The sequence below is a fragment of the Anolis sagrei genome, chromosome 2, assembly GCF_037176765.1.
Source record: "Anolis sagrei isolate rAnoSag1 chromosome 2, rAnoSag1.mat, whole genome shotgun sequence".
NCBI lineage: Eukaryota > Metazoa > Chordata > Lepidosauria > Squamata > Dactyloidae > Anolis > Anolis sagrei.
The window spans coordinates 259,772,407-259,794,398 of NC_090022.1; the positions used below are offsets into that span (position 1 = coordinate 259,772,407).

Consider the following 21,992-nt stretch of genomic DNA (forward strand, 5'->3'; position numbering starts at 1 on the left):
ACCTTAAATTTGAGCCCCTGGTAGCGCAGTGGGTTAAACCACTGAGTTGCTGAACTTGCTTACCCAAAGGTCACAGGTTTGAATCTGGAGAACAACATGAGCTCCCGTTGTTAGCCCCAGCTTCTGCGAACCTAACAGTTCAAAAACATGCAAATGCGAGTAGATCAATAGGTACCTCTCCGGTGGCAAGGTAATGGTACTCCATGCAGTCATGCCAGCCACATGACCTTGGAGGTGTTAATTGACAACACCGGCTCTGAAGATGAGCACCAAGCCCCAGAGTTGGACACAACTGGACTTAATGTCAGGGGAAAACCTTTACCTTTACCTAAGTTGGAAATGACTTGAAGATACACCATATCAACTCGCAATCACTTAAAAAAAATTATTCCACATAGGAAAATTTACATAGAATGGAAATACTGATGATTGGCATGGAAAAGAGAGGGATAAAAGTAAAATGTCAGAGCAACAACAACTCTGTTCAATTTGTGGTGCTGTATTAGAAAAAAAAATGCAGCTGCTTTAGACAGCACCATTGTTACTTACCATGGTTTCCAAATGAGCCTGTGTCAACGCCTCCCTTTCTTAGGGGATAAACCTGCCCCTTATTTCATGTTCCATAGATTTGAATAATATCCATCATTCACATGTGAACAATATTTCCTCAACTGTTTAAAAAAGCAGATTGTCTTGAACATAAGCACACATTGTGCTGTTGTTTGTGCACTGATATAGTGAAGCAGAGGCTACCTAAATCATTTATGATTTAGACAACATAGCCTGCTTTCTGTTCATATTCTGATATCTCCTGATATCCCCCTCTTTGTAAATCCCCAGGCAGCTTTAAAACAGCTGTTTGTCATTTTTATTGTTGATATGCTGTCTTCCAAAAGCATCTGTCAGGAAACTATACAAAGACAACCTCCCTTTTAATAATCTTTCCCTCCTCTTACATGTGCTGGATTTAAAAACAGGCTAGGAGGAAAAAGATATGTATTTCATAATAAGAACATAGGAATGAAACACTTCTCCATGCCTTTTTTTAAATGGAAGTATCCCATGTGAATCCCAAGTTCTTAGACTAGTTTTGTGGGTAACTGCAAAGTTGTCAGTGCTATAAATATTTAGCTCAGCTGGGACTAAATGAGTGCTTATGAGTACCAAGGCTTCTCATAAGACAGAAAAAGGCAACAGTCTCAGGCGGTAGATGCTAGTGGTAGCAGGGGCCTCCATACTACTGTTTTTCACGTTCTTTCCTCTTCTTAGACCTGTTTCTCCTGCTCATGACCTTTGAGTGTGGTGTAGTATATTGTATCATTACTAGTTAACTGTCTGTATTGATCTGGAGGACATGATCCCCTTAGGTCCTGCTCAATTCAGGTTAAAAGGACATACTGCAGTAAGACCCTGGGTGCATTTACACTGTAGAACCAATGCAGTTTGATGCCACTTTAACTGCCATGACTTAATGCTGTAGAATCATGGGGATTGTAATTCTACAAGGACTTCAGCATTCTCTGTCGAAGAGTGTTGGGGCCTCACCACAGTTCCCATGACTCCATTGCATTGAGTCATGACAGTTAAAGTAGTATCAGACTGCATTAACTCTATAATGTAGAGGCACCCTAAGTCACCAAGAGCATGCAATACAGCTTTGTTGGTGACAAATCGATGAAATAGATGCAGAAATAAAATAGAGATGCAAAGAAAATGTTCTCATATCCCTTTAGCTGAGCCAGATACAGAATAAAATGCAAATGGTCTCCAAGTCTCTACTTCTAGATTTTTTTTCTTTAGCCCCAGATGGTTCTTGAGTCTTTCGTGCAAGAAGCTGATTTGCTGGGTAACTCAAGCAGCATACAGACAAATTATTAAACACAGTCTTTAAAGCAAGCTCATACATATGTATTATGTAGTAGTTATCATATAGGTATATGGATGGATGAGAAACCCAATTACTAAAACTCTGCTCCAATCTTTCTCACCACAGTGAAAGGCCCTCTTCTCTGCCCCAGCAACATGAAATTCTAGTAACTGTAATGGATGCAGCATCACACTGTTGTAAAGTTGGATCAGAGAACATAGAACAGTTTGATGGTGGTGTCTCGCACCCATCATCAACCATCATAACCTGCTCATCATAAGCATTTCAGGTTCTATTGGTGAAACTCAATGAAACCTACAGCTGAAAAGGGAATGAATGCCTTGCCTTGTTTTTTCTGCCTTCAAGACATAGCTACTTTTAAAAAAACCTGCTTGTAACTATTTTGCAAATTTAAGATGCTGAAGTGAGGTGTTAACGGGAAACTATGATCAACAGATATAAACATAAGAGCTGTAATCAAATGTTAGATACAAAATCTGAAGTCCAAATTTCAGAGATCAGTGTCTCGGCATTTAGCCAAGCTAAAGCATGTCAAGATTTGTTCAACTGAAAGCTATAGTAAATAGGTGACATAACCAGATGCAAAAAATGATGGTCTAGACAAAACACCCCATTTTTTTCAGTATGTTACAGAAAAGAATAAGACTCCAAACAGGAATTTTGACACAGGATTTTTAAAGGACATAGTGGAGTTTGTTTTATGGCTCATAAATTCAGTTTAATGTCATTGTTTGGGAAATGTCAACAGACTAGTTGCGAGCTCTATAAAAACTACCCTCAGGCAAATAAACACCAAGTACTCCATGACTGCTTCCAACAGTTTCAGGTATAGTTGTTCCTAACAGCTACTCTCTTCTCAGCTGAGTGACATACTCTTTGAATGCTGGAAACAGAGAGAATGCTGGAACCTATCAGTATTAAATATATTTTTATCTAATAGATAAATTCCTGATTGAGATTAAATGAGAATTCATAGGTGAATGAGTATGTTATAATATTGTGTTATAAGAATATTCCTTAGCAAGGTGGCTATTATAGTAATAACTATGACAGATGCCTGCTTAGAAACATATAAAGTTTTTTTTTTATATAAAAGAGATCTGTTTAGGGATGAATGAGTTCCTTTTCAGATTATATGAAACGGAAGTCATGTCCCCTGATTGGATGTCTATATTATATGTATAATCCTCCCCTATATGGTGCTTTAAATACTTTATAACATTGCAAAGTTACCTTAACCCAGATTTCAATGCTTTAGGTCCCATACAATGCAGTTTGAAACTGCTTTATATGGTCAGCGTAGACACATATAATACAGTTCTATGCAGTTGAACTGCATTCTATGGGAGTGTAGATGGAACTTTAGAAAGATTTTAGGGAAGTGTTGATTATAGTCTATTTGAACAATACAATTGTTCACGAATTGAGAACTCGGGTATCCATACGTGGATTAAATGGAACTCTGAACAGATATTATAGACCAGAGATCCTCAAACTTTTTAAACCAAAAGCCAGATCACAGTCCCTCAAACTGTTGGAGGGCTGGATTATAATTTGGAAAAAAAAAAACCCCATGAATCCCTATGCACACTGTACATATCTTATTTGTAGTGCAAAAAACACTTAGAAACAATACAAAAATTAAAATGAAGAACAATTTTAACAAATATAAACTTATTAGTATTTCAGTGGGAAGTGTGGGCCTGCTTTTGGCTGATGAGATAGGATTATTGTTGTTGTTGTGTGCTTTCAAGTCATTTCAGACTTAGGTTGACCTTGAGCGAGGGCCAGGTAAATGACTTTGGAGGACTGTATCCGGCCCCTGGGCCTTAGTTTGAGGACCCCTGTTATAGACTGACAACATGACATCTTTGCTAAATCTTTCTTATCATGAAATGGTGTGGAGAACCACATGTTTCAAAATCTTATTGATCTCAAAGCCAAGATCAAAAATTCAGCAAATCTTCAAAACCAAGCTGCCGACCTCTTCTACACTGTCATATAAAATCCAGATTATCTGTTTTAACTGGATTATATGGTGGTGTAGATTCATATAATCCCAAGAAGATAATGTGGATTATCTGATTTAATAATCTGGATTACATAGCAGTGTAGAAGGGGTCTATATTCAACCAATTACTAATTTAGAGAGAAAGAATGTCCTGAATGCTATTAATTTCAGTGGAACTCAAGCAAATTAAACTGACTCTGAAACCTATAGCATATGTCAACAAGTACAATGTTAATTTGCTTAGGGACAGAAGTGCCTTCTATGATTTAAGAACCCTTCTCTGCCATTTTTCTTGAAAACAACTCTTTATTCTGGCAACTATGTTCTTTTCCCTGCATTAAAGTATATAAGCAAATTAAATTTTAATACTGTGGGGCATTATCCAAAACATTTAAATTAATTATTCAAATTCAATCTCTAATCCAATTTTGCAGAAAGATTCCTAAGCATTACACTTTGGCCATCAAAGCATTTAAAAAAAAATATGAAATTCAGCCTTTAGGTAAGTATTTGTTGAGCACTTTGACATTATGTCTTTTTACGCAATGATCTCCATATTGTGAAACAGACTAAAAGAAAGAAAACATCATGAAATGGGCTAATAAAACATTGCCCAAACCGTGCCTGTAAAATATGTTGTTTTCAGCACAACAATGTATTATGATAATCAGCATGTGGAAAGGATATAAATGGCTGCCTTGCATTCCTGCTATTTGTACATTAATTATTTTATAGCTGAAAATTTATTACCACATAGCCTAAAAACTTCGTTGTAGCTTTTTACTGGGATTTTATAGTTCACAAACTGCCATTAACTACTCCTGTTAAACTAACTTAAATATTTTTAACAGGATGGTTAGTACTGAAGATAAACAAGAGTACTTGACTTCCATATTATGTAAATAACACAAACAGAATATATACAGAATAAGGTAGCCATTTGCCATGCTTATAATGAAGAAAGAGTAGGCTAACCTAAATTACTCTGTGCATGTGTATATTTCAGAAAGATAACTTTATGTTCACATAACTTATTAGTATCATCCCTGGGATTTCTTTCTTTCTTCTGTACATAATTCAGTGGTAGATTTGGCCTTCCATATCCAAATATCTACAAATTCAACAATCATTGGCTTGAAAATATTTTTCAATCCAAAAACAAACCTTGATTTCCCCACTTTTTTGATAAAAGGCACCATTGTATATAATGGCACTTGAGCATCCATGGATTTTGGTATCCACGGGGGCAGGGAGTCCTGGAACCAAGGGTTCACTGTTTTGTCAAAATAAGCTTGGTATTTTAAAAGGTTTTTATTAACCACTAAAGGGGTGGTGGTGGTGCAGTGGATTAATCTGCTGAGCTGTGGAACTTGCTGACCTGAAGGTTGGCGGTTCAAATCTGCAGAATGGAGTGAGTTCCCATTGTTAGCCCCAGCTTCTGCCAACCTAGCAGTTCAAAAACATGTAAATGTGAGTAGATCAGTAGGTACTGCTTCAACAGTTAAACGGTTTCAAGCAACCTCATCTCAAAGGGCTGAATTCAGCAGCATGCAGGGCACCCACAGAGCCTGCTGGCTCCCATCATATGATGCTGGTGCAGCTCTGTGGGTGGTGCTAGTGCATGCCACTACCACGGCAACACAAGAGGCTTCTTATGTTGCCATTGGAATCCATGAAGGAAAGCCACACACTCCATGCATGCTCCATGCTTCCCCTCATGAGATCAGCTGAAAGAGGACCCGAGTGATGCAGGAGAGGTGAAGTGCCGGGTTTCCTACACCCCCCCCCCCCGCCCAATGAAGCAAAGCGACTCCGGCGGCCATTTGACAAGATTGTAACTCAAGTCTACCTTGATACAGAATGCAATTTTGAGAATTGTGGCAAATTGATAAGATAGAAAATGACATGGTAAAAAAAAAAAACCCTGAAATTAGTGTAGTGGGAGATGATTTTCCAGCAGCAGTGTAGCAAGCTATTGCCTGGTTGCACTTGATAAAGTATTTCTGGCAGAGTGTCCTGCCAATGAAAGAGACTAGTGAGTAGTGAGGTTAAAAAGAAATGGTTCAAAACCGTGAAGTGCTAATGTGGGCTAAAATGAGGTTAGTTTTACCCCACATTTGGGGCTGGAGGTTCCCGGAAGTCTTGCTACTTCTGTTGTGCTTAAAATGTCTTAATTTTTTTATAATGATACTGGCCTGATATGAATAGTCTTCATTTTTCATACAACCATTTTTTTTTTGTAAATGGCATTACTGTATCACTTTTTGTCCTTGCTTTTGCATCACTGATGGAAAATGCCTTCCATTTGATCTTAACAACTATTACAATATAAAGATAGGGTAATTCAATCAATGTATTAACTATGGCCATACACAGATAAACAATGGAAGTTATTGTCATTACTTACTGTTGGATTAGGAACTTGAAGATAGTAGTTCTATTTTAAAGGCTCTGGCTGCTGCATTTCTATAATGTGCAGACACTATTTGCCTGGGAAAAGCATACCCTGCTGTTGAGTCATTCATTACTAATCACTATTTATCACTGCAATTAGTAAAGCAATCTTCTGTGTGCCAGGACCATAAGGTTCACTAACAATTTATAGAGCACAGAATTGGCCTCCAGTCTGGCATCCTTAAACATATTTGGCTGAAAATAAGACCCTCTCACTTAAATGCAGCATATTTCAAAGTAAGGGCCAATTCATGTAGACATCGTCAAGCCATTTTTTGTCATCCTTCATAATTTATAGGGAAAGTCATTGCATGATGTTGCTAAAACTTCAACTCAAGTTTTGGTAATGTACTTGCCTTCAGTGTATTTTTGTATATGTTTTAATTTATCATACACAGTCCTGTAATCATTGTTATGAAGCAATAGTTATGGTGCTGTGGATGGCAACAGAAGTAAGACAGTTATTTAAGGGCTAAATTAAATGTGATTACACTGGTTCTACATAGTGTAACCAGTTTAATAATTTAATACCTAGAATGAGTATGCCTAGGTCCAGAGGCGGCCCTAGGTAATTTTCAAAGGTAAGCAAACAGCATTTTGGCGCGCCCCCCTAACCAATCATTGATATATATTTTCTGTTCGTCGTGGGAGTTCTCTGTGCCATATTTGGTTCAATTCCATCATTGGTGGAGTTCAGAATGCTCTTTGATTGTAGGTGAACTATAACTACACTTGCCGCACTTGCTCCCTTGCCTGGCCCGCTTTGGGACCGGAGGCGTGCCTGAAGACCCTGGCGTGTGCACCAAAAGTCACCTCTTCTCCTGACTTTCTCCTCAGCCATTGGGACCAAGAGAGAGAGAGAGGGAGAGAGAGAGGTGCAGATGCCCACCTTTCCTGAAGGTAGGCGCAAAAACAAAGGAGGGAGCGGAGGTGGGAGATACCTCCAGCTGGAGGGGCTCCCTCCCTCCCTCCCTCTCTCTCTCTCTCTCTCTCTCTCTTTCTCTCTCTCTCTCTCATGGTCCCAATGGCTGAAGAGAAAGTCAGGAGAAGAGGCGACTTTTGGTGTGCATGCTGGGGTCTTCAGACATGCCTCCGGACCCAAAGCGGGCCAGGCGTGGCAGCTCCGCCCCTTGGCCCACCCGCGGATTGGGGAGAGGAGAGGAGGTGGGTAGAGCACCAGGGGATCAGGAAAGGGAGCTGGTCATGGGGAAGGGATTGAACATGGAGAACGATTGCGCGCTGGCTCTGCTCACGCACCCGGTGGCCGGGTGGATCAGGAACGAGAGGGGCTAGGCGAGACTCAAGGGCCCGGCCCCTTTGGGAAGAGGATCGCCCGGCAGCGAGGCAAGAAAGCCCCCCCCCCGGACTGCTAGGGCTGTTGTGAGCTGAGGGGGCGCTCCTCAAGTGTCAGTCGAGGGGCATTTACAGAGGTGCCTCTGCACCCCTGGCAAAAAAAAAGTGTTCTGCGACCGCTTACTTTGCGTAATGGACGAGCCGCCCCTGCCTAGGTCAGCACCAGGATGTATTTATGCTGCATAGATTTTCACTCATATCAGAACTTAGTTCTGAATGAACATGGATGAAAAATATTTACCCAGAAGTTGTTCTACTGAAAGCACACATACCATATTTACATCTTTGGCTTTCTCAGAACTAAGCAGGACAATTCTTTCTAAAATAAATTTTATTACAATCATATTATTCATTGTCTTTTAGCAAAATGATTTAGATTAAATAGATTTCAGAACAAGATCTAATTCATCGAGTAGTGTAATTTATATCCTAAAGAGTGGCCCTTTGGAAACTCATTCATCCAAAGAACTAAGAAAATCCTAGGCTAAAAACCCCTTTAGGCAAATAAACTTTTAATTCAGGTGGTCATATGGGTTATTCCTTTAATGGCTGCTTTAAAAATATTTTAGGTGTTTTCACCACAGAGTTATATATAAATTATGCTTCAGATAGGATGCACAAAAATTCGAATATAATGCTATTACTCATCCTTTGCCTTCAGTAATAGGGAGGAATAATTATATGACAATAAGTAATGTACAATGTACTACTTTACTCTTCATTATAAAAATATTATGTAGAACAGTTTCTTGGACATTTATCGCCAGTTCTCTCTCTGTGTCCCTATCTCCCTCTTGATCAATCTGGAGGTATGCCTGAGCATCATTCATCCAGTACGCACATCTCCCTGTAGTGTCTGGAAGGAATTGCTATCATGATTTGTGAGAATTAATTTGTGTTGGAGACTGAAAAAAAATACATAATACAGTTTATAACATAGGAGATTTTTCTTTGCTAAGCCAGGGTTCATGCCTAAGGTATGCCATATGTCAATGGCTTGAGGTGAAATTTACCAGACATTTTGAACAGTTAGCTATACTTGAACTGAGGTCCCAAACATTTAGATGACCAAAGATTCCCAGCTCTGATAGATTTGTTGGAATAGTGTTGCCATATTGTGTACTGATCATTTAGCACATTGCAAGTTGGTGTCATAAATGAAGTTTTTCTTCCTATGTGTCTCTTTTTCAAATTATGATTTAGATCTGCTATACGGCATATTGAGAAAGCAAGTCACTTGATTTTTGTTTATATGCATATCATTGAGTTCCAAACAGTAGGCGATAGTAAGGGGATTCACCAGACAGCATGGCAAATCTGGCGGGCAGTAGGGGAAACCATCACCCAACTCCCTGCATTGTCTCTTTGCCCATCCCATGGGGGGAAGAGTCACTGCCCAACTTCCCCCCTGCATGCTCCTCATTGTTATCTATGAGAATGCAGGAAGCATCCCATGTTCTCTGAGCAGCATGTCAGGATGCTGGAAGCCCAGACCCTTGCCAGAAGTAGCTGGCTGGCTCCATCCTCCCAGCATCCTTGAAGTGTCCTAGGACGCTGAAATTTGGTAATATGATGAAGTCGTAGGTGACCTCTGGCAGGCCATGCTCAGCTTCAGTTACTCCTATATGCATTATGGGAATAATAGTGGCTTGCCTTAAAGTGGCCCATGAGATTCATATTCACATTCATATTTTTTGCAGCACTCAGAGCCCCTTTCTCATCACACCAGTGAGGAAGAAAATTCAAGGAGTCATGCTACTCCTTTAAAACAAGATCTAGCGAAAAATTGGAAATTAACCCAAAACTTCCAACACAGAACCTCCATGACCAATAGAAAATACTGTGTTTTCTGATGGTCTTTGATGACCCCTCTGTCACCCCCTCATGACCCACTTGTACACAAAAAGAAAAATAAATCAGTTCAGCCAATAATATGACTGGTGAAACTTATTATATAGTTCCAAATCATAGCATTCACAAAAAAATATTATATGCGTTTGGTACAGTCACTCAAAGAAGTATCAACGCCGTATGTTCATGCAATGTGTTGAACATAAATCCGCAGTCCACGACCGGTTTCGACCTCACTCCAAGCCTTCCTCTGGTGGAAAGGTTATAAACTTAGTACTTGTTCCCCTTAGAGATATAAGTTTTTATGTTTAGTGGGATAATATACCCTGCTATGTGTTTGATTCTAATTGCGAGTATATAATATGTCTATATTTCTAAGGGGACAAGTACCAAGTTTATAACCTTTCCACCAGAGGAAGGCCTGGAGTGAGGCCGAAACCAGTCATGGACTATGGATTTATGTTCAACTCAACACAAGAACATACGGTGTTGATACTTCTTTGAGTGACTGTACCAAACACATACAATATTGTTTTGTGAATGCTATGATTTGGAACTGAATAATAAGTTTCACCAGTCACATTATTGGCTGAACTGATTTATTTTTCTTTTTGTGTACAAGTGGGCTATTGTGTTGTATGTATAAACTCAGGAACCCATTCATATTGTACCCCTTCATGACTCCCTGGTTGAGAAATGCTGATTTAGTCTCACCTCTGCAGGAGTCTACCATATTCCATGCAGCTGTGGTCAAGTCTACATAGGGACCACCAAATGCATTGTTGCCCAAATACGAATCAAGAAACATGAAAGGCACTGCAGACTACTTCCAACAGAGAAGTTAGTCATAGCAAAACACGAGATGAACCAACCTGGACACAGCATATTATTTGGGAACACAGAAATGCTGGACCACTCTAACAACTACCATGTGAGACTACAAAGAAAAACCATTGAAATCCACAAGCATGTGGACAATTTCAACAGAAAGGAGGAAAACATGAAAATAAACAAAATCTGGCTACCAGTATTTTTAAAAAAACTCTAAACTCAGAACAGTAAATAAAGAGAAAGACTCAAAAAGCAGGGGGATTCCAGACAAGAAACAATCAAGGCCAGCTAATCACCTCCCAACAAAGGATTCCCCCAGGCAGTAAGAAGCCAGACCTTGAAACTGCAAGGCCATTAAATGATAATCAGGGTGGCCAATTGCAACATTCACACTTGTCTCAAACAGGCAAGAGTTCTTTCTCCCACCCTGGGAGACATTATATAAACCCCATATTCCTAGTTTCCAACAGAACTCACAACCTCTGAGGATGCCTTGCCATAGATGCAGGCAAAACGTCAGGAGAGAATGCTTCTGGAACTCGGAAAACTCACAGCAACCCAATGCTAAAAATTGTCATTATGAAAGGAAAGGTAATAAAGCTGATCTGTTAAAATGTGACATTTGAAGAACATTAGACTTGTCCCTTGTCCCAGTGCACATACAGTTGCCTGTCAAATTCTCAGTCAGTTGCAATTCTCTCAAAGGGATCAAGACAAAGTAATATGGTGCTCCTTGAAAAATCACTCATGAAAGAAGAGAAGGTGTAAAGAAATAATATTGCAGACAACCATATACCATCTAGCAGAAGAAGCACTTATTAGGGAGATAACTAAAGGGGTGTCAAAATACCTCTGGAATTCCCTTTGGGCTGATGCACTATGATAAGGCACACTCAGAGAGAAAAGTGTGCAAAAGATGCTTTTATTCTGATCCAACAGCAACATCTCTGTTGATGTCAGTCTGCACAGCAGTGCATTCCTAATATGTAAGTGGGCCATCTGCTACTGGAAATCCTTTTAAAGTGTATAAAATGAATGTAATTTATGGAAATATTGTCTGAGTTTGTGATATTGGTAGGAATGTGTCAACTTGCAAAAGAGCCAACATTTTGCCTTGTTTTCCTTGCTTTAATTTTCCTTTTGTGGCACTTATTGATGTGTTTGCAACCCATAAAAGAGACTACATAGCATTACAGTATGGGAAATCCTCACTAAACCAATTTTCAGTGTTTGTATGTCAGTTGCACTATTTAACTTTTCAGAGATTTGGGAAATATTGTGTAAATTATTTTTAAATTTTATTTTTAAATTTTATTTTTAAATTTTATTTTTAAATTTTATTTTTAAATTTTATTTTTAAATTTTATTTTTAAATTTTATTTTTAAAGTAACACGGTTTAAGATAAATTATACTACATCGATCATAAATATTCTTCCAGTCTCTGAAGTAAGTTTAAATGATATTTTGATGGGGTTTAGAGGTTGTATGCATTGCTTATTTAAAAGGTGGGCTTATATTCAAGGCAAACTCCATCATTCAAATTTTGTAATGACCTATTTCTTGAGTAACTGGTATATCTGAAAGCTGTCACTGGTGCTGAATGTATAAGAAGTGCTGAAAAACGAATGAGCTAAAAAGAACTTGTTTAAGAGTTTTGAAGGCTGCAGGCAAGGACAGCTCAAGATACTTTCCTGCCTGAGGCAAATTACAAAATACCATGTCCTTATCCCCATTTGCAATTCTTTGTACAGAAAATAACATGTCCTCAACCTCATTTGCAATTACTTTTACAAAAAAATCTTTGGACTGGCAGTTGAATTTTACTTCAACACTTAGGGTGCATCTACACCAAAGAATTAATGCGTTTTGACACCATTTTAGCTACCAAGACTCAATACTATAGGACCCTGAGAGTTAAAGTTTAGTGAAGTGGCAGCACTAATTGGCAGAAAGACTAAAGACTTTGTGAAACTACTACTCCCAGGATTCCACAACATCGAGACATGGTGAACTGCATTAATTCTATGTTCTCATTAACATAACAGGCTCTGCCCTGGACTCCATGATTTTCATTTTTACCTAAAATGACTAGGGAGGTGATTGCTTTTAAATTTGATTATATCAGATCAGCAGGCAGCCCCTGGTGGCGCAGTGGGTTAAATCCTTGTGCCAGCAGGACTGAAAACTGACAGGTCACAGGTTCGAATCTGGGGAGAGTGCAGATGAGCTCCCTCTGTTAGCTCCAGCTCCCCATGCAGGGACATGAGAAAAGCCTCCTTCAAGGATGGTAAAACATCAAAACATCCAGGCATCTTCTGGACAACGTCCTTGCAGACAGCCAATTATCTCACACCAGAATCGACTTGAAGTTCCTCAAGTGGCTCCTGAAACAAACAAAAAAAGCAGGCAGAAGATTTACCAGATTAATTAGATTGTAGGTTTATTCCACACCTTCTTGGAAGGCGCAGGATAAATCCAGTACTTCTGCTGTCTGGACTGCAGTCCAGACACTATTCCCACAGTTTTCCAGACTAAATTCGTCCAACCTCCTTGCTCAAAGCCCCCAACCCCCATTTAAAAATAAAATAAACTTACCAGGCCTTCATTACAGTGTTGCCAAAGCTCTCCTGATGTGTAGAAATGATGCACCAGAGAAGTGGAGAGAGGAGGCAAATTGCTCCTCTCCCCCCCCCCTCCTCACACATCATTTCTATTCACCAGGAGAGCTCTGACAACACTGTAATGGAGGCCTGGTAAGTTTATTTTACTTTTAAAAGGGGGTTGGGGCTTTTTTTGGGGGGGGGGGCGTAGAGTCTCCGGATGTTCTCCTGGGATAGTCCCAGAAGAACATCTGGACACCCACCCCAGAAAGCGCATGCTTTCTGGGATGGGTTTGGACAGGCCCCCAGGAACATCCACATTTTTTAAACGTGGATGCTCCTGGCATAACAGCTTGTCTGGAAAGGCCCTTAGATTGTCTAACTGGATGCAAAGGAGTTGCTTAGGATGACTGCAATCTCCGCCTCTGGGAGAGGGGGTTCTTAAAGGGACAGAGTCTAATTAAAGTTCCCTCCTACAGAAAACTATACAAAAGGAGCAGAACCCATTCTAACTAACAAAGAAAACAGTAAAAGCCTCTGTGGGAACATGACAGCCATGCTTTTAATCCTCTAATAGCTATTGACATAGTATCAGTTTAGTACATTGGAAAATGTCTAAATATATGGCTTGCTCTTTCACTGCAGGGGGCTGTTTAAATGTCTGAATGTGGCCCATTTACATCACTGTGAAGTATCAATCCTGATCAGTCCTTGTGGGCCTGGTTGAAACACATAGACTTTTGAATGTTCTCTGTGTGAGATGTTAATGCAGGGTTGCCAGCATCCAAAGCTAGGAAAAGCTTCTTTTGGGCATCTCACTTAAACTTATGTGTGCTGTAGTAAAAAAAAAAAAAAAACATTCCAATCTCTGGCAATGACCTCTGCTTGAAGACCTCAAGTAGGAGAAAATCTTCCATATTCTAAGGCAACCTTTTTCATTGTTATCCAGCTTGTAACACACCAAGCTTGGTCCAATTGTATGTTTAATCAAAATCCACAAAGATCCTGAAAAGGAAGCCGAGTCTAGAAAGCAGGTAAGATGTAGGACCCTATATAAAGATGAGGACAAAGAGAGCAATAGACAGAAAACTGAACCATCTAAGAAATTCTGTAAATGAGAGAGACATCAACATGATCCTAAGTGAAGTTTTTGTTCTGTTTTTAATGTGTCTGATCTTACTAAGACACAGCAAAATGAGAACTATTTTGTAGACATGAAATATAAATACAACTGATATTTTAATCCTTAGTTATTGCGCCAAAACTATAATTTGTGGTTCCCTAGAAACTAAGGGCTGAACACTTTTTAGTTAAGTTACTATCAAGAAAGATACCAATCACAGAAAATTCATTAAATATTGGATGTAATCCATATAAGCAGCAGTGAGCATGCAGATAAATCCATAGGGTGTGTAATTGTTTAAAGTAGAATGAAAATATTTTTACCCAAAATTATATGAGGATTATGATTTAGCTATTTCTCTTCTTGCATTCCGTGACACTTTATAGCTGCAGGATACATCATTATTATCCTTGGGACCATTATATGTGTTTAGAATCATATTTTTTTTAACTCTACTACTTCAGATTTGAGTTGTTTATACTCTGTTTTATTCTTCCTTTTCTTTCTTTTACTTCCAAATTCCATTTCCTACAGATCAGCTTTTTATTACTCCAAATATTCCTGTAAAACCTCTTTCAGACTTTATCAGTGTGTAAACTGTTAGATCGATACAGTTTACACAGCATATTATTTGAGAACACAGAAATGCTGGAGCATTTTAACAACTACCATGTCAGACTACACAGAAAAGCCATTGAAACCCACAAGCATGTGGACAATTTCAACAGAAAGAAGGAAACCATAAAAATGAACAAAATCTGGCTTTGTTGTTCATTTGTTTAGTCGTTTCCGACTCTTCGTGACCTCATGGACCAGCCTGCGCCAGAGCTCCCTGTCGGCCATCACCACCCCCAGCTCCTTCAAGGTCAATCCAGTCAATGTATTGTCAAAGGCTTTCATGGCCGGAATCATTGGGTTGTTGTAGAGGCATTCTCTCCTGACGTTTCGCCTGCATCTATGGCAAGCATCCTCAGAGGTAGTGAGGTCTGTTGGAACTAGGAAAAAGGGTTTATATATCTGTGGAATGACCAGGGTGAGACAAAGGACTCTTGTCTGCTGGAGCTAGGTGTGAATGTTTCAACTGACCACCTTGATTAGCATACAATGGGCTAACTGTGCCTGGAGCAAACTTTTGTTGAGAGATAATTAGATGTCCCTGCCTGCTTCCTCTCGGTTGTTGTGCTGTTGCAATTTTAGAGTTTTTTTAATGCTGGTAGCCAGATGTTGTTCATTTTCATGGTTTCCTCCTTTCTGTTGAAATTGTCCACAAGCTTGTGTATTTCAATGGCTTCTCTGTGTAGTTTGACATGGTGGTTGTGAGAGTGGTTCAGCATTTCTGTTTTTTCAAATAAATGCTGTGTCCAGGTTGGTTCATCAGGTGCTCTGCTATGGCTGATTTCTCTGGTTGAAGTAGTCTGCAGGGGCTGTCATGTTCCTTGATTCGTGTTTAGGCAATGCTGCATTTGGTGGTCCCTATGTAGACTTGTCCACAGCTGCATGGTACACGGTAGACTCCTGCAGAAGTGAGAGGATCCCTCTTGTCCTTTGCTGAACGTAGGATTTGTTGGATTTTCTTGGTGGATCTGTAGATAGTTTGTATGTTGTGTTTTTTCATCAGCTTCCCTATGCGGTCAGTGGTTCCCTTGATGTATGGCAAGAACACTTTTCCTCTGGGTGGATCTTTGTCTTTATTCTCGTGACTTGTTCTTGGTCTTGCAGCTCTTCTGATGTCTGAAGTGGAGTATCCATTGGCCTGGAGAGCCCAGTTGAGGTGGTTCAGTTCATCTTGAAGGAGGTGGGGTTTGCAGATTCTTTTTGCACGGTCTGCCAAGGCTTTAATGGTGCTTCTTTTTTGACTTGGGTGATGGTTGGAGTTCTTATGTTGATATCTATCTGTGTGTGTGGGTCTTCTGTAAACGGTGTGACCCAATTGTTGATCTGGTTTGCGGATGACTAGGAATGTAGACTCATAAAATCCAGTTCAAAGCAGGTAATGTGGATTATCTGATTTGATAATCTGGATTATATGGCAGTGTAGAAGAGGACACAGAGTTCTGTGGCCAATTAGGAGCAGTAACAGCACAAATGGAAAGGTGATGGTTTGGCAGGTCCTGCGCAGCCCAGTTAGATTGTCTCCACTTGTAGCCACTGCTGCTTTGGGTTAGTGGCAGTGTGTGTAGCCACAAAAGGGTATAGATTTCCAAGAAGTTTTCATCAAGGTGGATAATGAGAGGAAATGAGGAGAGCTTCCAAATATAGGGATTCTGTGTGTAGCCCTCCACTGAAAGATTAGGGAGTAAATCAAGGTCAAAATATCTAATTATAATGTGAAAAGACATTCTTAGTTTGTCAGGCAAAGGTTACTTATTTGGAATATGCTCCCAATCTGGATCCCATTCCTGGGCTGATTTTCTGCTGAAAGTTGTCCACTAGCTGCCATTTCTTGCCAAATGTGTTATTTGCAGCAATAAATTCCTATTTCGATTTACCACCTATGAAATTTAAGTTATTGTGTGCATGTGTTTTTAAAGGTACCCATAATTAAATATAAACCAAACTTGCTAAAATGAAAAGTAGGCATGAAAAAACTTTCTACAACAATGATAAAAATGTGCTTGTTTCACCTTAATTTAAGATGTTTTTCCATTGAAGAAAGATGCATTTCTTTTACAGTACGTGTAAAGAAAAAGATAAATAAGAAGACAGTGTGGCTTAGACATCCATAGTTTTAAATAAAATTCTAGCTATTGGACAGAATTTGGAAAATGCAATATGTTTGTGTTTAACTGTTAGAGTATGTATTTGTGTTTGTAACAGTAGCTAAAACTGGAGTCATCTGGTTTGAATCCACAGTGAGCGTTGCCAAGGAGACGAGGCTGGCTAGCTCATGAGAGGGAGAAGTGGGCGGAGCCAAGCAGGAAAAGTTATGTGCGTTTTTTAAAAAGGCCTGAGAGAAAGGCTTGGAAAGGCCTGAGAGAGAGACTTGTGTGTGAGCGGCTGGTGTTTTTTCAGTCTAGGAGGGCTGAAGAAAGAAACCTGGCCAGATTATTTAGTCAAAGAAGACTAAAGGAAGCCTAGTTAAGATCCCTAGTTAAGGAAGGACTAGAGATCAGAGATTTGATCGAGGGAAGATCGAATTGAAAGGCTATTTATAGTAGCGAAACATTGTTCACTAGAGAGCTTCACCTCAGTGAAAGTTAGCCACAAGCTATGTTATCTGGAAGAGTGGACCGTATTATAAACCACGTGATATTCAAAGATTCATAAGTTATTTAACAGCCTGCAACCATAAGCTTTGTACACAATAAACTTGTTATCTTTTGTTGAAAACCGTCTCATCTCAACTAATCTGCGTCTGTAGAGCCAGATCTCATCGGTGGTACCTCAAATACCTCACGTTGGTGGCAGTATTATTATTATTATTATTATTATTATTATTATTATTATTATTATTATAAGGTGGCAGTAGCCTTAATTTACAAATAATAATTGGCCTCCTCCATAATATACTCTTCTACACAATTGAGGCCTGAGGTAAATTCCCTCCATAACATCCACATCTGTACAATTGGTGGCAGCGGTGAGATTAAAAAGTGCTTGAGGTAAAATACCTCCATTATTAGGGCCTGCCGTTGCCAACCTCAGCAACACACAAACCCCTCCTCACAATTGGTGATAGCGGTGGGGATCTTCAAAGATAAAATCCTTATACCCTGTCCATCGTTGTGTTCACATCTTCCCAGTAACCATAATTAAATATAAACCAAACTTGCTAAAATGAAAAGTAGGCATGAAAAATCTTTCTACAACAATGATAAAAATGTGCTTGTTTCACCTTAATTTAAGATGTTTTTCCATTGCAGAAAGATGCATTTCTTTTACAGTACGTGTAAAGAAAAAGATAAATAAGAAGACAGTGGGGCTTAGACATCCATAGTTTTAAGTAAAATTCTAGCTATTGGACAGAATTTGGAAAATGCAATAGGTTGAGGCATTTGTATGTGATTCTCAGAAGAAAACTTAAGGAATGGAACAAAAGGAGTAGCAGTCAACCCATCCCACATTTCCAAAGCTAGTTCCTATTTCTTATTCTTACAAATTCTTACAAAAAATTCTTACAGATGCTTTCATGGATTTGTAATTTGATGGATCTTTTATGGGTCTAGCTGAAACTGAAAGAATATCTTCATAGCTCCCCTTAGATGGAGTTTCCTGCCGTGGTCTATTCCTTGGCTAGAAATTATGATGAGCACAGATTTGGAATTATATACTTTCTCAAATTATAGATATCAATTACATTTGTTCTGCCAGTATTAATAAATATATACGAATCAATCTTAACCTTGCTATAACCCAGTCCTGAAAATAATATTCTTGGTTGTTATTAATATCTTTATATTATGAAAATATATGTTTGTCTGTTTTTTTCAAAAATAAAAGTATTGATATCCTTAAGGGCAATGTAAGTAACATTTATGAAACTATGGCATTCAGAGTACTTCACATTTAAATTCAAAACATGAAAACATCATCTTAATATTCAAAGGATTAAAAAGGTAATAAAGCTTTATTATCGCTCAGATCCAAAGACATTAAAAACAGCCTAATAGCAAATGTTTTATTATTTAAAAGAACAAGTCCAAAATCTTCATGAGCTTGTTCCAAGCATTATCTAATGGATAGTGGAATTGTAATCCAAAGAAAGGAATATCTCTGTGCTGGAAGACATAATATGCATGCAAATTTTTCATGTTTAATCCCTGCTCTCTCTCCACTAAAAGTAGCAAGTGAAGAGAAGTCTCTCAGAGAACCTGGAGAGTTACAGTTAATCGTAGTAGATAGTACTGGACTAGAGGGACTAGTTGAATGACTTAGGGATCTTCTACACATGCATTAGAACGTGGGTTAAATCAGGTTAAGGGGGGGGGGGATTGGTTGAACAATGTTTAGTCAAATTGCAGAGGAATCAGGTCAAAGGCTGGAAAACACAAGTTTAAAAGCTCCCCTTTAAAACCGATTTTTCCTGAGGCATGGAAACACATATGTTCTCCTTCTGTCCCTCCTTCCCCAATCTGGACACCCCCCTGCTCCCCTTCCCATTTCCCTCTGAATTTATGAAGCCTTCCATGCAAGCTTGCAGTCTTTGCCTCTCTTTCTCCTCCCTGGAAGAACCAATGCGGCCTTGGAGGAGAAACCATCCCTCTCCTACCCAAAGTGACTATTACAAGGTAGGGAGGAGGAAGGGAGAGAGGCTTCAGGCCTTGTGAGGGGAAAAGAGAGGGAGGCTGGCAGTGCCCTTGATGCCCACCCCTGCTGATCTTGGAAGATATCCGTAAGTAACACTTACACAGGGTTTAGGCTAGCTGTGTGGCCTCCATTCCGAGAGAAAGTGGAATTTAAAATCCCAATTCTCCTTGGATTTCTGGCCTCTCTGGAAGGGCCTTCAGGCCCCTTCTATACTTCCATATAATCCAGATTATTAAATCAGACAATCCGCATTATCTGCCTTGAACTCGATTATACGAGTCTATGCTGCCATATTATCCAGTTTGAAGCAGATAATCTGGACTTTATATTGCAGTGTAGAAGGCACCTCAGTGGTTAGAGAGTTTGGTTAGGATTTGAGAAATCAAGATTATAGGACTCTTGATCCATGAATTACACTAATGACCTCATCAGATGGGATTAATTTAGTGTCCAAGGATGCTTTCAACCTGTCTAATGGATGGAGCCCCATGCCAGACATCACATGATGTCCTGTGACTTCTGGCAGAAGTCCCACCCCCAACCAGGGTGGAAGTGTCACTGGACACTTTTGCCCCAACACAAGAGGCTTCCTGTGTTGTGCTGGCTCCAATGGAGCCAGCATGGGGTCTTTCCAGGAGGGTAACTCTTTCCCCATGTAATTCGGAAAGTGTTACTGAGAGGGAACTGCACAGCGGGCAACCGGTTCATGCCACTGCCCCTCTCTTTTCTACTGGATGCTAAGCAAAGTGGGACACTTCACCTGGCCTTTATGATGAGGCCCTAGGTGAGCCATTCACTCATTCTTAGCCTCACCAACTTCATGGGATTGTTGTGAAGGTAATGATCTGAGGGTGGGACTGGGGGTAAAAAGTCATGTATGCCAGCCGACCTCTTTAGGAAAAGGAAGAGAAATATAAACATAATGTAGAAAAATAAATAAATGGAAGGCAGTTTCCTATGTGATATGCAACCTCATGAAATACTCTGTGTGTCTGTGTTTATATTCCTTTTCCTTATGATCCCCAGGCTTACACGCAATAAGGTTGATTAGATGTTCTCCAAATTCAGCCTAATATGCTTACTCATTATTTTCTCTTGGTGCTATTGTAAGAAGGAAACCACAATCTAGTGATATTGTCATAAAGGGCTCATCAAAGATGTAGGGTTTGATCTGACCTTCAACAACAACAACAACACCTATCTGAAGATGATAACACACTGTTGAGATTCAATTCCAAAGCAAAAAAGATCAAATAATTGCAACTAAAATAATAGCTGTAACATACCACAATATAGCCAGATTTATTTCATTTTATTATTTTAGCAGCTAACAAAAAAGCCGATAAAGAGACATATGGATCCACATCCCGTTAAAGGTTTTGTTGCTATTTCCACTCAACTTCATTTCACGTTAACCCTAAAAATGAGAAACCTTCAAGATAAGCTCATTAACTTCCATACTCAGGTTTTGTAAACTCAGGGTTATGACTTTCTTGATTGAGTCCATCCACCTGTAGTGTGATTATTACCCACTTTTCACACTACCTTGACTATACTCGTAGCTTCCAGTAGGTAATGTTATCTCATATGTCCAAAGCATGACAGCCACAGTTTAGTTGTATTTTGTTTTGTTGTTGTTCAACTTTTTAGTGAGAGTTTCTTTGATGGCATAGTCATTTTTTGTCTTTTGGGCAGTCCATTGTATCTGTAGTATTCTTCTCCAACAGGGAAGGGAAAAGTTCCCAAGGTAGTGCTCAGGAAGCAGCAGAGGCCAAAGTGATAGATAATGGCAGTGGTCTGAGATCATAGTGGCTGCTGAACCAAACTGAGAACTGCAGAAGCCTTGGGGAATCTTGCCAAAACAAAAGCTGCAAGTTAAGCTTTCATTGCCAGTTGTGAACACTGAAACATATGATCGAGATATTGGCTTAAGACTGGACAAAAAAAGAACTAAAAATACTGCATGCCTCAGTTTCTTAAAGTAGCAACAATATCTTTGTTACCTATGAGTAATTCATTAAAGCAAACAACAGTTTTCTAACTGTAAGCTATAGAAATCAATAACATTAACTTTTATCGTGACCTTTTTATCTAAGCAACTTTGTTCTAGCATAATGGTGTTATTTTGTTTTACAATAAAGTTTACAGCATCTTTGTTTCACTTAACTGAACATCTGGCCTGGCCTACAGAGATGTTCAGCTACTGCAAGAGAAAATGAATATACTCAGAATTCCACTTTGGCTGGTGTTAGGATTACAGGACGCCCATGAAAGTGGAAAAAAACTGCAAATAAAGACATTTCTGGGGGGGGGGGGGGTTTCACCAGAGATATTACTTCTCTGGGAATGTTTTGTCATGGTTCTATGGTCAATCCTACAGGAAGAAGACTATGAAATTGTATTGGGGATCTAAAAGAGATATTCTAGATCCCCAATTCTAGAAAAAACTATGTCCTCCAGCACGGCTAGAGAAAGTTTACCATAGAGTTGCATTAAAGGACCTAGAGTTTCCTAGAGAACAGTTTTAATCATGAATAATCAAATCTGCAAAAATCAAAACTAGAAATGTGGAGGAGTAAGTGTAATGTATAAATAAAAGTTAAAACAAAAGAAAATTCTAATTTTATGGTAAC

General features: G+C 39.3%; 1 protein-coding gene across 2 annotated transcripts in view; it reads left to right on the forward strand.

The window, feature by feature from the left end:
• Window positions 1-21,992, forward strand: part of EDIL3 (EGF like repeats and discoidin domains 3) — a 325,907-nt gene that overhangs the window by 283,624 nt on the left and 20,291 nt on the right. The gene's annotated exons all lie outside the window — the stretch shown is intronic.